The sequence below is a fragment of the Pongo pygmaeus genome, chromosome 16 (genome assembly GCF_028885625.2).
Source record: "Pongo pygmaeus isolate AG05252 chromosome 16, NHGRI_mPonPyg2-v2.0_pri, whole genome shotgun sequence".
Classification (NCBI taxonomy): domain Eukaryota; kingdom Metazoa; phylum Chordata; class Mammalia; order Primates; family Hominidae; genus Pongo; species Pongo pygmaeus.
In genome coordinates, this window is record NC_072389.2 from 33,120,760 (window position 1) to 33,137,113 (window position 16,354).

The following is a 16,354-nucleotide window of genomic DNA, read 5'->3' on the forward strand; positions in this document are numbered from 1 at the left end:
TAATAATCACATAAAAAAAAAAAAAGAATCTAGATAGCTTTGAGGAGGTGCCGGTTGCTGTGCGGCGCTGCCCATATTTGAGTGTATGGGAGAGTGAGTGAGTGTGAGCGTGTGTGTGAGCTCGTGAGGCGTGAGTGCGCGTGTGAGAGGACGAGAGCCCGCCTGGCCGCCCCGCCGCTCCCACCGCAGCAGGAGCAGAACTCGCGCGTGGCGGGAGAGAGCGGCGGAGCCGGCGCCCAGGAAGCCCGCAGGGACAATGGCAGAGACACCGATCCCCACCCCCAGCCCTGGTCCCTCGGCTCTCCTTCGCGGGGGGGATCCTCCCCGTTCCTCCACCCTGGCCGGCCTCTACTCTTCCGCCCCACTGGATGTCCCCGGCGCTTTCCCAGGGCCTCTTCCTGCTCTTGCCACATCAGTCGGGCTGGTGCTGCCGCCTGGGGGCGTAGAGCGGGCGGATTCCCGGGGACTGCGGCTGCCCGTGCTTCCCCGGTCCCCACCCCTGCCCCCGGTCCCCCTACCCAGCTCTCCCGGCCTTGGAGGCTGTGACAATGGACTATGACTTTAAAGTGAAGCTGAGCAGCGAGCGGGAGCGGGTCGAGGACCTGTTTGAATACAAGTGCTGCCAAGTTGGCCAAGGCACTTATGGTCACGTCTACAAAGCCAAGAGGAAAGATGGGAAGGATGATAAAGACTATGATTTAAAACAAATAGAAGGAACTGGGATCTCTGTGTCTGCGTGTGGAGAAATAGCATTACTTCGAGAGCTTGAGCATCCAAACGTCATTTCTCTTCAAAAGGTGTTTCTGTCTCATGCTGATAGGAAGGTGTGGCTTCTGTTTGACTACACTGAACATGACCTCTGGCATATAATCAAGTTTCTCAGAGCTTCTAAAGCAAACAAGAAGCCAGTTCAGTTACCTCGGGGAGTGGTGAAGTCACTATTATATCAGATCCTACATGGTATTCACTACCAGCGTGCTAACTGGGTGTTGCACAGAGATTTGAAACTTGCTAATATTTTAGTTATGGGTGAAGGTCCTGAGTGAGGAAGAGTAAAAATTACAGACCCTGTCAGCACTCACCCTAGTGCCCTCAGAAATGCCTGTTAAGTCTTTACATGTGCTTTTAAAGAAGTTTCTCCAGTCCATTTTGGTGGCATCAAATTCAGATCTGAAATGGGCTTTGCCCGATTATTTAATTCACCTTTGAAGCCTTTAGCAAATCTGGATCCAGTGGTTGTTACATTCTGGTACCGAGCCCCTGAACTACTTCTTGGAGCAAGGCATTATACCAAAGCTAATGATATTTGGGCTGTAGGGTGTATATTTGCAGAACTACTAATGTCAAAACCAACATTTCACTGTCGACAAGAGGACATCAAAACTAGTAATCCTCATCACCATGACCAGCTGGACAGAATATTCAATGTAATGGAATTTCCTGCAGATAAAGATTGAGAAGATATAAAAAAAGATGCCTGAACATTCAACATTAATGAAAGATTTCAGAAGAAATACATATACCAACTGCAGCCTTATCAAGTATATGGAAAAACAAAGTTAAACCAGATAGTAAAGCATTCCATTTGCTTCAGAAGTTGCTTACCATGGACCCAATAAAGCGAATTACCTCAGAACAGGCTATGCAGGATCTCTATTTCTTAGAAAACCCACTTCCTACATCAGACGTTTTTACCGGTTGTCAAATCCTTTACCGAAAATGAGAATTTTTAACGGAAGAAGAACCTGATGACAAAGGAGACAAAAAGAACCAGCAGCAGCAGGGCGATAACCACATGAATGGAACTGGCCACCCAGGGAATCAAGTCAGCAGTCACACACAGGGACCCCGTTGAGGAAAGTGAGAGTTGTTCCTCCCACCACTACCTCAGGTGGACTTATCATGACCTCAGACTATCAGCGCTCCAATCCACATGCTGCCTACCCCAACCCTGGACCAAGCACATCCCAGCCGCAGAGCAGCATGGGATACTCAGCTACCTCCCAGCAGCCTCCACAGTACTCACATCAGACACATCGGCACTGAGCTGCATCGGAATCTTGTCCATGCACTGTTGTGAATGCTGCAGGGCTGACTGTGCAGCTCTCCGCGGGAACCTGGTATGGGCCATGAGAATGTACTGTACAACCACATCTTCAAAATGTCCAGTAGCCAAGTTCCACCACCTTTCACAGACTGGGGTAGTGTCTTCCAAGTTGTACCTATTTTGGAGTTAGATTTGAGAAGAAAGTGCTAGCACAGTTTGTGTTGTGGATTTGCTACTTCCATAGTTTACCTGACGTGGTTCAGACTGACCAAGGCATTTTTTTCAGTGACAGTCTGTAGCATTCACAGTCTGTGAATGTGCTAGGGGTAAGCATTTGTCTTTGTATGTGGGGAATTTTTTCAGTGTAACAACATTATATGACCAATAGTATACACACAGACACAAAGTTTAACTGGTACTTGAAACATACAGTATATGTTAATGAAATAACCAAGACTCAAAATGAGATTATTTTGGTACACCTTTCTTTTTAGTGTCTTATCAGTGGGCTGATTCATTTTCCACATTAATCAGTGTTTTCTGACCAAGAATATTGCCTGGATTTTTTTGAAGGTACAAAAAAGCCACATAGTTTTTCCAGAAAGGTTTCAAAACTCTCAAAGATTAACTTCCAACTTATAAGTTTGTTTTTATTTTCAATCTATGACTTGACTGGTATTAAAGCTGCTATTTTATAGTAATTAAATATGTTGCCATTGATATAAACCTGTTTGGTTCAGCAAACAAACTAAAATGATTGTCATAGACCGTGGTTTATTTTTCCTGTTGGTGTTGCTGATTTGTGAGCATGCCTTAAGATGAAAAAAGCATGAATGATAACTTCTGTAAAAAGGTGTGGCATCCAATCCAAATATTTTCGTCCTGATTTTAAACCTGGTTGGTGTAGTGCTATTAAAATTTTGTTTAGTTAATTTTCCTTTTGAAAACTTGTTCGCACATTGTTTATGGTGCCCTTACTTCAGCAAAGGAGAACGAGTAGGAGAGCCTTAGAATTTTTGAGGAAAAAAAATCTATAACATACAGTGTACTGTATTTTACGTGAATGACACAAGTATTCTGAATAAAAAATAATTGAACATTGTTAAAAACAAGGTATTATATAATAAATTTATTTTTCATTAACCAAAAAGAAAAAAGAATCTAGGTAGCATCTTCACTAGTCTTGCTCCCTCCAAATCTCTCTCTTTCACTTTCCTGTGCTTTTTATTCACATTAAAAGGCTCTCCACTTCCCCTTCTTGTCTGTTATGGATGCCCCTTGTGTTAGATCCTAACTTCCCACACTCCAGCCCCAAAATTTAGTCTTAAACTCACAAAATTTAGTCGTAAACTCATGAAGGCTTCGGGAAACCAACTTTTCTTTTTTTTGTTTTGTTTTCTTTTTTTTGTTGTTGTCTTTTTTTTTTTTTAGATGGAGTATTGTTCTGTCGCCCAGGCTGGAGTACAGTGGCGTGATCTCAGCTCACTGCAAACTCTGCCTCCAGGGTTCAAGCGATTCTCCTGCCTCAGTCTCCCGAGTAGATGAGATTACAGGCACCCGTCACCACACCTGACTAATTTTTGTATTTTTAGTAGTGACGGGGTTTCACCATGTTGTTCAGGCTGGTTTTGAACTCCTGACCTCAGGTGATCTGCCTGTTTTGGCCTCCCAAAGTGCTGAGATCACAGGTGTGAGTCACCACGCCTAGCCCCAAATCAACATCTATGAGAGGCAAAGTAGATTCAAATAATGCAATTCTGTGGGCTAGGTTTAATTACTCAGGATTCTTTTATTGCAAGTGACAGAAACACAAGTCAGATTGAACAAAGCAAATCAGCTCATGTAACTAGGAAGGACAATGGTAAAGCAGGCTCTGGGAAAAACTGGATCCAGAAACTCAAACAAGGTTGTCAGAATTCCTGGTGTCATCTCTGTCTGGCTTTATTCTCTCGTGTTGCAAGCTTTTTACATGTGAAGGGGACACAGCTGCCAGAAGTTCTGTGGTTACAACCTTATTACTTTGCAGTCCATGAGGAAGAGAGAAATTCTCCCTCCCAGCAGCCGTATACTCTCCCAGCAAAAGTCACTCACTGAGCTGGTTTCGGTTAGATCAGTGACGCTATCCAGAGAAATGGGGAACCAGCGCTAGGATTAAGGTAGGCTGACTGAGGCACCTCAGTGCAAAGTTTAATGAGGCACTCACTCTTGAGTGCATTTCATGATTACCCTAGTGAGTGGCTCCTTAAGAGTAAGGCACCTGGGGCCTCAGGTTCATGCAAGAGTGTGCACCCCCTTAACTTCTGTGCCCTAGGCTTCTGGCTTCAGCAAGAAGCTCAAGCCCTCTAGGAAACTGTGGTTGGCCAGACCTACGGACAGGAAATGACAAGGTCCTGGGATTGGGCATCAGAGTTACATGAAACAGGTATTGGTGGAATAGTGGTTCCTCTGCGGAAACGTTGAATGATGTTACAAGAAGTGGGAAAGTATGCTGGGCAGACAAAAATAATAGAGGTCCACTAGAAAGGTATCTTTCTAATCCCCATTTTGTAAATGAAAAAAATGGGACTTAGAAAGTGACATGGATTGTCCTAAGTCATAAAGCTGGTAAACGACTGAACTGGGAGCTGTAACTTTCACATTAATGCAATTGATTCCAAAGCTCGTGCTCTTTTCATTGCACAACACAGTGTGCAATATATGTGCAGGGAGGATGTCCTGGAGGAGGGGAATTATGAGTTTGGTTAGCTTTTGACAAAACCATCTGGGATGCAGGAAAGGGGTAGCCTCAGACATGTCTGTGTGATGAAGCATGGACAGCGCCTGTTTTCCTACAGGCTGTGCTCTGAGTGACAAGATCTCTTCCCTCTTCGCCAGCTTGCAGTTGGTGGGGGACTGCGTGTGATAAGGGCTGAGGAAGGGAGAGAATCCTTGTGCTGCTTCTGCCCACTTGTCCAATGACCATGTAGAGGGTATCTGTCCCCTGCCCCAACCTCACCAGTTCTTGTGGGATTTCCATAACAGATAGAAATCCATCTCAGCACAGCCTGGTGCAGCTCCAGGCTGTAGCACATAGCTAAAGTTAAATATACTTAAGAATGCAAAGAATATCAATTTTTAAACAACGCATTTATAATAGTAAAAATGGTATACAATGCAAAAGAAAAATCTTAAAGACAATAATACACAAATGATTCCAGTTTGGGAATTGTTCACCTAAGTCTTCATGTGACTAACAGTCACCTATCTAGGCTTCACTCACCTCAAACGCCCTCTCTTCCTTATTTCTGCCCCTGCCCTTGCCTCCCTCCCCATTCCTGGTATCAACAGTTGTCACCCAAGGTGACACTAGAAGTGACATAAGGAGCCTGAAGTTGCCACCCATCTTGGCTCCAAACAGAACAGACATACTATTCTCCCAGGTGGGCATGGAGTTAGAGTCACTGGGAAATCTGTTTCCCCTTGATGACAGTAGCCAGCAAATCACCAATGTCCACCACTGGATCCTTTCCTAGGGTAGTTGCTGTCGGTAGCCTGATGTTTGAGAGTCAGGTCAGCTTCTCCTAAAATCACAGTTTCCTCAGCTCAGGGTCCAGCCCAGATGCCCCCAGTCCAGGGCATGTGATTCCTAGGGTGGGAATGGAGGCAACACCTGGCTGGGGATAAACAGAAGCTGTGCTGCCCTCAGAGGGTCTCCATTCACTCAGTCATTCAGCAAACATGCACTGAGCATGCTGGACTCTGGGAATGCAGAAATGAACAAGATCATCATTAACCTGTTCACTCACACAGTCATTTATTCACTCACTAGGGCATTCTTCCCTTCCGTAGACATTTACCACGGGCTTAGACACATTGCAGTTTTACAGATAGCTCTTACTCCCTTGGCTTTGTTTAGATAAACACTGAAGTGACAAAGTCCCTGAGAGATGATGTGATATCTCAAATTCACCCAGTTCTCAGTGAGTGAGCTAGGATTTGAATCCAGCTCAGGCTGACTCAAAATAACATTGCCAAGTTATACAATATTATTTCCTTTCCTCCTTCCCCTTCTTCCTGGAGTGGCTTCTGGAGATTGCAAACAGATAGACAGCCTCCTCCACCCAGCCCTTCCCAGCTAAGTTCAGAAACGCTCCTGATCTTTGAAAGCCAAAACCTTCATCTGGCTCCTCCTGCTCCATTGTAGCAGATCACCTTTTCCAAGGATGCTCCAAAGATGGACCTCACACGCTCTTTTGCAATGTGATCTTGACCTTACCACTGCTAGTCAAGAGGCAGTTCGATGTCTTTACCCCCTTGAATCTGGGTGGGTCCTGGGACTCCTTTGGTGAAAGCCATGTCTAGATGCAGACGCTGTGCCAGATCAAAGTGTAGCCCTGAACTGGCCTGGCAGCTTTTGCTTCCCACCTCTCAGAGTCTCAAGTTGCCATGCAAGATGTTCAGGGTACTCTGTTCAGGCCATGTGAAAGAGTTCTGGGGCCCAGACACTGTGAGTATAGAAACTATCAGGGGTGACCAGCCCAGTCACGCCTTCAAAGGGCCCTAGTCCCTGACATTCTCTGTCTGTTCCCATATGAGAAACCCCAAGCGAGAATCACCCAGCCAAGCCTAGACAACCCACAGAACTGTGAAAGATAATAATAAATTATTGCCTTGAGTCTCTGTGCTTTGGGCAGTGTGCTACCCAGTAACAGATAACCAAGCACACTCATCCTGCAACAAGGCGAGCCTGTGATAGAGAAAGGATTAGAAATAGCCTCCTAGCCCCCTGCCTCCAGTTTACGGAGATTTTGGTTTTGCTTTCCTTCCCTTTAATGGTGCCTAGGACACGTCAGGTGTGGAGAAAGGAAGACATCAATAGGGCTTAGAAAGCCTGATGAGGCCTAGGCCGGGCGTGGTGGCTCACGCCTGTAATCCCAGTACTTTGGGAGGCCGAGGTGGGCAGATCATGAGGTCAGGAGATCGAGACCATCCTGGCTAACAGGGTGAAACCCCGTCTGTACTAAAAATACACAAAATTAACCGGTGTGGTGGCAGGCGCCTGTAGTCCCAGCTACTGGGGAGCCTGAGGCAGAATGGCGTGAGCCCAGGAGGCGGAGCTTGCAGTGAGCCGAGATTGTGCCACTGCGCTCCAGCCTGAGGGACAGAGCGAGACTCCGTCTCAAAAAAAAAAAAAAAAAAAAAAAAAAAAAAAAAAATCCTGACGAGGTCTCATGGGGCAGGATTGCTCTTTGAGGCCCTGGTATGGGCATTTTTTGGCAGAAAATTTCAGGCAGAGTAGGAGGTGTCAGCATTTTCCTGCATTTCAACATTGCTCCTCTCTCTGGAATATGCGTTCTATTCTTGTCTAGTCAAGACAAAGAGAATTGTCTTGACTTTATCAATCAAGGTGAGCAAGTAAATTAACTGACTGAAAGTTACTTGGCCTGGCACGGTGGCTCACGCCTGAAATCCCAGCACTCTGGGGAGGCTGAGGTTGGCGGATCACAGGGTCGGGAGATCAAGACCATCCTGGCTAATACGGTGAAACTCCATCTCTACTAAAAAAATACAAAAAAATTAGCCGGACGTGGTGGCGGGCGCCTGTAGTCCCAGCTACTCGGGAGGCTGAGGCAGGAGAATGGCATGAACCCGGGAGGTGGAGCTTGCAGTGAGCCGAGATGGCGCCACTGCACTCCAGCCTGGATGACAGAGTGAGACTCCATCTCAAAAAAATAAATAAATAAAAGAAAATTGCTTTGGCATAAAGTTACTTCATTGTCTCACATAGAAAGAGGCCAAGAGGTAGGTGATTCTGAGAGGAAAGCAGCAGTGAGCATCCTCATCAAGTGCCCAGGACTTCCCTGTCTTTCTGCTCTGTCATCCTCAGTGTGTTGGCTTTACCTTCTGAGGCTCATCCCAAGACAGCTACCACAGCTCCAAAGGCAATGTCCCTGTCAGTCATGCTCAAGACAGGATGAAAGGGCAAGAGGTCGATGCTAGAAAGAGCACCTTCCACGTCTACCTCATTGTCAGGTAGCAGAAGACTTCCCAGCAGCCCCCAGGAGACGTCCTTGCACCGCATTGGTCAGAAGCACGTCACGTGGCTACTCCCAGATGCAAAAGAGGCTAGGAAAAAGAGTTTCAGGCAAAGGCCATTGAGACGCCTAGATTTGATTGTCCTAGACCACTAGCCCTCAGCCCTGGCTGTACATTACGATCACTGGAGGAGCTTTTATCTTATTTTCAATTTTTCTCTTAGAGACAGGGTCTCACTCTGTCATCCAGGCTGGAAAGCAGTGGTGCGATCATAGCTCACTGCACCCTCAAACTCCTGGGCTCAAGTAATCCTTCCACCTCAGCCTCCTGAGTCTCTGAGACTATAGGCATGCATGACTACACGTGGCTAATTGTTACTTTTTAAAAAATAGGTATCAGGTCTATGTTGCCCAAGGGGGTCTTTAACTCCTGGTCTCGAGCAATCCTGCCACCTCATCCTCCCAAAGTGCTTGGATTATAGGCGTGGTCCACCGAACCCAGCCATGAAAAGCTTTACAAAGATATAGGTGCCTGGGCCCTACTCTGGATTAACTAAATCAGAATTACCAAGAATAGACCCAGGTGTCACTATTTTTTTTTTAAATACCCCAGATTATTCTAGTAAGTACTAGTGTGTCTGGAACTGGTGGGTTCTCAGCCTCACTGACTTCAAGAATGAAGCCACAGACCCTCAAGACGAGTGTTACAGCTCTTAAGCAGGCACATCTGGAATTGTTCCTTCCTCCCATATGGAGTTATTCATTTCTCCCAGTGGGTTCGTGGTCTGGCTGGCCTCAAGAGTAAAGCTGCAGACCTTCAGGGCGAGTGTTACAGTGAGTGTCACAACTCACGTGGACCCAAAGAGTTAGCACCAGCAACATTTATTGCAAAGAGCGAGACAATAAAGTCTCCATGGCATGGAAGGGGACCCAAGAAGATTACCCCTCCTGGCTCTGGCAGCCTGCTTTTATTCCCTTATCTGACCCCACCCACATCCTGCTGAGTGGCCCATTTTACTGAGAGCTGATTGGTCCATTTTACAAATTGCTGAGTGGTCCGTTTTGATAGGGTGCTGATTGGTGCATTTACAATCCCTGAGCTAGACACAAAAGTTCTCCAAGTCCCCACTAGATTAGCTAGACACAGCACCCATTGGTGCATTTACAAACCTTGAGCTACACACAGGGTGCTGATTGGTATGTTTATAAACCTTGAGCTAGACACAGAGTGCTGACTGGTGTATTTACAATCCTTTAGCTAGACATAAAGATTCTCCAAGTCCCCACTAGTTTAGCTAGACACAGAGAACTGACTGGTGCATTTACAAACCTTGAGCTATACACAGGGTGCTGATTGGTGTATTTACAAACCTTTAACTAGACATAAAAGTTCTGCAAGTCCCGCCAGACTCAGGAACCCAGCTGGCTTCCCCTAGTGGATACCTGGATCAGGCGCCAGGGCCACCTGCCCGCCAGTCCCGTGCCTCGAGCTTGCACTCCTCGGCCTTTGGGTGGTCCATGGTACCAGGTGCCAGCGAAGCAGGGGGCAGCACCCGTGGGGAGGCTCCGGCCTCGCCAGAGCCCACCTCCGGGGGCTCAGGCATGGTGGGCTGCAGGTCCCGAGCTCTACCCCTAGGGGAGGTGGCTGAGGCCCGGCGAGAATTCTAGCTGGTGGGGGTGGGCAGGAGTGCTGGGGGACCTGGTGCCCCCTCCGCAGCTGCTGGCTCAGATGCTAAGCCCCTCACTGCCCGGGGGCCGGGGCGCTCAGAGTGCGGGACAGGCCGAGCCCGCGCCCACCCGGAACTCGTGCTGGTGTGCGAGCGCTGTGTGCAGCCCCAGTTCCTGCCAGCGCCTCTCCTTCCACACCTCCCCGCAAGCAGAGGGAGCCGGCTCCGGCCTCGACCAGCCCAGAGAGGGGTCCCCACAGTGCAGCGGCGGGCTGAAGGGCTCCTCAAGTGCGGCCAGAGTGGGCACCGAGGCCGAGGAGGCGCTGAGACCGAGCAAGGGCTGTCAGCATACTGTCACCTCTCACTAGGATTGAGAAGCACTGTTTTAAATCAATCATGATTCAGCTCCTGGAGCTAGAGAGGGACTTAACATTTCCTACATACCAACCTCCTCATGATATATATATAGGGAAATGGAGGTTCAGAGAGGAGAAGGATTCGTTTAATATCACACAGCCAGGTAATATCAGGTCTCCTTGATCTCATACGGTTGCTCCTTCCACCTGGGAAGCATTTTCTACACTGTGGAAAGAGGGCACTATACAAGAAAAGTCGTTTGACCTTGCTGAGAAGTTGTGATTCCCAATGGCTTGTCCCAAACTTGGCCCAGATCTAGGCTCCAAGCCAGTTTCCTCCCAAGAGGGGAAACATCCGTCTTCCGGGGGAAGCACAGCGCTTGCAAGCTGACACAGGACCGGAGCCAGAGGGAAACTGCATGAGGGATGGGATGGGGTGGGGAGGGGACTTCAGCTGCTGTCAAGAAAAAGAGCTGTCCTACATGAGATTTGTGTTTGCTGCAGAGCATCTGTTATTGCACTGTTTGGGGGAATCAACACCCTAGAAGGAACTCGAATAGCCATCACCTGGAGCTGAGTCTCCAGTCCCAATTCCCAGTCTCATCCCAGCCCTAGCCATCATCTTCCCTCCCCAGAGCTAAACAGTACTCTGAACTTGGGGTTTTTAGTTCTCATGCTTTTTAACAAAAAATTATGTGTGTATCCATACAATATGTATATTTTTTAACAAAAGATTATATATATCCATACTATGTATATATCATATTATATTTCATGCTCTTAAATTTTCTATGCAAGCCATCACATTGTATATATCCTTTGGCAACTGACTTCTTTCAGCACTGTATTTTTTAAAGCTTTGTCTATACTGGTACATGTAACCCAGGTTATATCATTTCAGCTGTTCCGCAGCGATAGTTCTGCATCTTGGCTGCATGTTAGAATCACCAGGCTTTAAACACCCTGATGCCCAGGCTGCACCCCAAACCACATACATCAAAGTCGCAGATGGGTGGTACTGAGTTTCATTGCTGTTGTTGTTGTTTTGTTTTTGTTTTTAACTCTCCAGGTGATTCCAAGGTGCAGTCAAGGCTGAGAAGAAATGAAATAAATGATAATTTGATGGTCCATTCTCCTATGATTGGCTACTTAGTTTGTCATGCATTACCTAAAAATCATGCAATAAATACGATAATAAAAATATATAAAGTACAGTAAAACAGACACCTACATACCTACCACATAACTTCTTAAATAAAATGCTGCTAATGAAGGTGAAACTCATCCCTCATTCCTGACCTCACTCTTTCCTTCTTGACGAAACATAATCACTAAACTAAGTTTAGTGTTTATTATTTTGAAGCATTCCTTTATACTTTTACTACATGTATACATGCCTCTGGATTACAGAACTATACATACATACATGGCATTGTTCAAAATTATTTTAAACTTTTTGTAAATGGAATCATACTCTGTATTTTTCTAAAACTTGCTTCAAAAACATATTCGTGAAATTCATCCATGTTGATACATGTAGCTCTAGCTATTAATAGTTTTTCTGCTATATTTTTTCATTCCATTGTGTTAAAAATAACCAATTTTAAGCCTATTCTATTGTTGGATATCGGCAGTTTAAAAATAAATATTTTCTTTTAAGTATCTTGAAATAGCCATGTAAGCCAGCAATGATTACATTAGGTTCATTACAGTTCTCTCACTTTTTTTGATATATATTTGAAAATTTCCAAAAGAACAAATGAGAGAGTAAGAATGATCTTGATCTTTTCCTCCTGTGTAACGAGTCACTGAGGTGTGGTGTAATGAGATATACATGAGTCTGGAGTTCTGGGTTAAATCTTAATTCTAACTTACTAGCTGTGTAAACACAAGTTGCTTTGTTTCTCTGAGCCTCACTTCCTTGTCTTAAGAATTGGAACAGATTCTACCACTGAGAGTTGTTATGTGTATGTCATGCTTGCAAAGAACTTAGCACACAGCCTGGCCACAGAAGGGGCTCAGCAGACGTCTATGGAATGAATGTTGGAAATGCTAGACATTAGTTCCCATGAACTTGGAAGTCGGATTGAGTGCTCCAATCCCTGAGGCCTATGTGAGGCCTCTCTGCCTACCTGCAAGAAGGTCTGGGAAAGTGAGAAATAGGCATTCTTAGCTTTTCTCATGGGAGGTGGTCCCAGCCTCATAAAGAGAGGGGTTGCTGTGGGTAGCAAAAAAGAAAGGCCAAAGTCCTCTTCAGTTCACTGACCTTGGCCCAGTTGGCTTCATTCTCCCTGGATCTCAATTTCTTCATCTGCAAAATGGAAGAAATAATTGATGGCAGCGCCCACTCCAGATGGCCTGCCACTGCCATCACGCTGGCTGCAGCTAGATGCTCCTGGCACCATAGGCTCAGTGGAGCCTGCAGGAGCTGGGGACAAGCAGGAACCCTGACCCTTCCAAGGTGGGGCAGGAGCTACCTGGGTGCAGCTGCAGCCATCCAACTAGCTGCTGCAGACCCAGGCCTCCTGCTCCCTGGGCAGGGATATCCCTGCCCTCCTGGGGACAGCTGCAGACTCAGGCATCCATGCCCTCAGAGGCTCAGAAGTGCCTGCTCCCGCTGCCTGGCTTCTCCCTGCTGTGAGCACCCACTCAGACAGATCTCAGAGCAAAGTCTGGCTGATACCATGAAGACGTCAGGAGGCAGATGGATTCCTGGGAGGAAGGAGAGGGGTCCCTGGCAATGCTCCACCTTCAGGCCAGGCAGGGCCTGAAGTCTGGGGGCCAGGCTGCCAGTCCCATGGACCAGAGTGCGACTTGTGGTGGCTTTTACGGCCCTGGCATGGCCACCCATGGACCAATCCATGGGCACTTCCATCCTTCTGAGGTTCATAAATGCCCTGGGCTCAGCCAGAGCAGGGAGAGGACTGAGAGGAAGGGATGACCACTGCAGACAGAAGCTACCCTCTCCAGGGCCTCCTCTCTGCTGAGAGCTGCAGACGTGGGAATGACCTGCCTATGGAGAGGAGCTACCCACTGTGGGTCTCCTCTGAGCTGTTCTAACACTCAATAAATCTCCTCTTCATTTTGCTCAACCTCTACTTGTCTACACACCTCATTCTTCCTGGATGCAAGACAAGAACTCAGGCAAAGGCACCACTGGCCACAGAGGTTTCTGGCCACAAAAGCAACACTCCAAAGACCCCATAACATAATAACTTTGTTTTTATTGTGAGGTTGAGCATAAATGAAATAATGTTCTACCACATAATAAATCTAAGTGGTAGAATCTGTTATTATTTCCATTCTTAAAACAAGGAAGTGAGGCTCAGAGAAGCATAGCAACTTAAGTTCAAATAGCTAATAAGATGCTTAAAATAAAGCTATAGCAATCATCACAGTGTGATATTGACTTAAGGATAGAGAATTCAATCAATGAAACAGAATAGAGATTCCAGAAATAAATCTCTACATGTATGATTAATTTATTTGTGACAAATATGTAAAGGCAATTTACTGAGGTTTTTCTCAACAAACTGTGTTTGGTAAATCAGGTATCCATATATAAAAAACAAACAAAAACTTAAAGACTCTTATTTATATCATACACAATAATTAACTCAAAATGGAGCATGGACAGAAAATGAAGAGCTAAAACCATGAAACAAATAGCTGGGTGTGGTGCCACATGCCTGTAGTCTCAGCTACTTGGGAGGCTGAGGCAGGAGAATCACTTGAGGCTGAGAGTTCAAGTGATTCAAGTGATTCAAGTGAGGCTGGGAGTAGTGTGCTATGATCATGCCTGTTGAATTGCCATTGAACTCTAGCCTGTGCAACATGGTGAGACTCTGTCTTAAAAAAAAAAAAAAACTTATAAAAAAATATTCAGGACCTTAGGTTAGGCAAAGATTTCCTAGATAGAACAGCAACAGAACAATCTACAAGAGAAAAATAATAATAAATTAGACTTTATGAAAATTAACACTTCTGTTCTTTGAAAGACACCACCAAGAAAACCAAATGACAAGCCACAGACTAGGAGAAAATATTTGCAAATAATGTATTTGATGAAGGATGCATATCCAGAATATATAAAGAACACTTACAACTCAAAAATAAGGCAACCAACCTAATTGAAAATTGGGCAAATATTTGGATAGGTATTTCACCAAAGAATAGATATTAAGCACATAGAAGATGTTTATATTATTAGTCATTAGGCAAACGCATATGAAAACATCCACTAGAATTGCTATAATTTAAAAGAATGATCACATCAAATGTTGGCAAGGATATGGAAAAATTGGAACCCTCACACACTGCTGGTGGACATGAAAAATGGAACAGCCGCTTTGGAAAACAGTCTCATAATTTCTGAAAAATTTAAACATACACTTCCCCACTACTCAGAGATTTCACACCTGGGTATCTGTCCAAGAGAAATGAAAACGTACATCCACACAAAGACTTGTATGTAAATGTCCACAGCAGCAATATTGATAATAGCTCCAAATGTCCAACAACTGCTGAATAGATAAATTGTAGCATATCCATACAATGGAATACTACTCAGCACTAAAAAGGGACAATCTACTGGCATAGGCTACAACATGAATAAACCTCAAAAACATTGTGATAAATGAAAGAATCCCGACACAAAAAACTGCCTATTGTAGGATCCTATTTATACGAAATGTCCAGAAAAGGCAAATCTGTAGATAAAGAAAGAGATCAGTGGTTGCCTTGGGTTGGGAGTAATAGCAGAGGTGAATGGAAATAGGTATAAAATAACATTTTAGGATCATATAAATGTTCTTAAAATGGAATGTAGTGATACTTGCATAACACCAAAATTCACTAAAAATTATCAAACTGTGTAATTACAATGGGGAGATTTTATTATATGTTAATTATAGCTCAATAAAGCTGTTTTAAGGATACTTATACAGTGTGACCATAAACAAGGGCCATTCTTCTCCCACCCTTTCCACTGCCCACTATCCCTACTCTTCTGGGACTTGACTTGGCCGCCCTCAAACTTAGGCCTCAGGACCCCCAGTTCACACTTGGAAAAGCTGAGAGGCTGAGCAGCTGAGTAATGTGCTGACATTGTTGCCATAGCCAGCAAGCGCTGGCGTGGGGATTGGAACCCAGTACTTGGAACTCATTTCCAGGTGAGGAGCAAGATGGGGCAACAGGGGACTGGAGCCTGCCATTTTTTCTACATAGGCCTCACCAACATAGCATTTTTGCTTTATAAAAGCATGCAAGCCAAAAAGAAAGCAACAGAGAAAGTTTGCTAACAAGATGAAAATTATGATTTTACATAACTTAATCACAGAAATGACATCCCATCACCTTTGTCACATTTGATGAGCTAGAAGAAAGTCAAGGTCCTGCCCCTGTTCAAAGAGAAGGGACCACACAAGGGCATGAATACCAGAAGGTGGGGATCCTTTGGGGCTATTTTAGATGTCTCTTCACCATACCAACTAACAGACATCTAAAAACTAAAATCTCAAAAGTAGCCCATGTTGTTTAGGAGTTCTACATCTGTTCTAAGGAAAGCTTCTCATGTAAACAAGAAGCCATGCACAAAGATGTTCATTACAACATTTCTTATAATAGCAAAAACTAGACACCACCTAACCATCTACTAATGGGGGAACTGCTAAATAGCTAATGACATATCAACGCTCTTTAACAATAAAAAGTAGGGGCCATGGCATACTGTTGAGGGAAAAAACAATTTGCAGATATATATACATATATATATATGGTATCATGTTATTTAAAACTCAACAAACAATATTATATATTTCTATACTCTATTTACATACACATGTATATGCAGAAAAATATTTGAAGAGTACCCACCCAATGACAATCCTGGTTATGACTGTGGAGCCAAAGAAGGCAAACTGACTTGAGTGTGGTTGTCAAAGGGGATTTTACTCTTATTTGAGAGACCAGTTAATTTCATGAACCATGGCAGCTAGACTACTCAGGTTTAAATCCTGGCTCTGCAGCTTATTGGCTGAGTGACTTTGGGAAAAATACTTAACCTCTCTGAATCTGTTTCTTCTCCTCTAGAAGAGGGATGATAATAACGCCATTGTTAAATTAATTTTAGCCTAAGGCTGCCTCCTTACATATTTTAAGTTTGTCTTAAAGGTTTCTCTATACATAGTCAACTGTAACCTACCTAGATGAGTAAACAGAGTGTAATCTACTCTTGTACCAATCACTGAGTTTCAACAAATCAAAGGTGGC

General features: G+C 44.8%; 1 pseudogene; it reads left to right on the top strand.

Moving 5' to 3' along the window:
* Positions 1–548: 548 nt before the first annotated feature.
* LOC129014304 (cyclin-dependent kinase 8-like) lies at positions 549–3,071 on the top strand (annotated as a pseudogene).
* Positions 3,072–16,354: the final 13,283 nt, after the last annotated feature.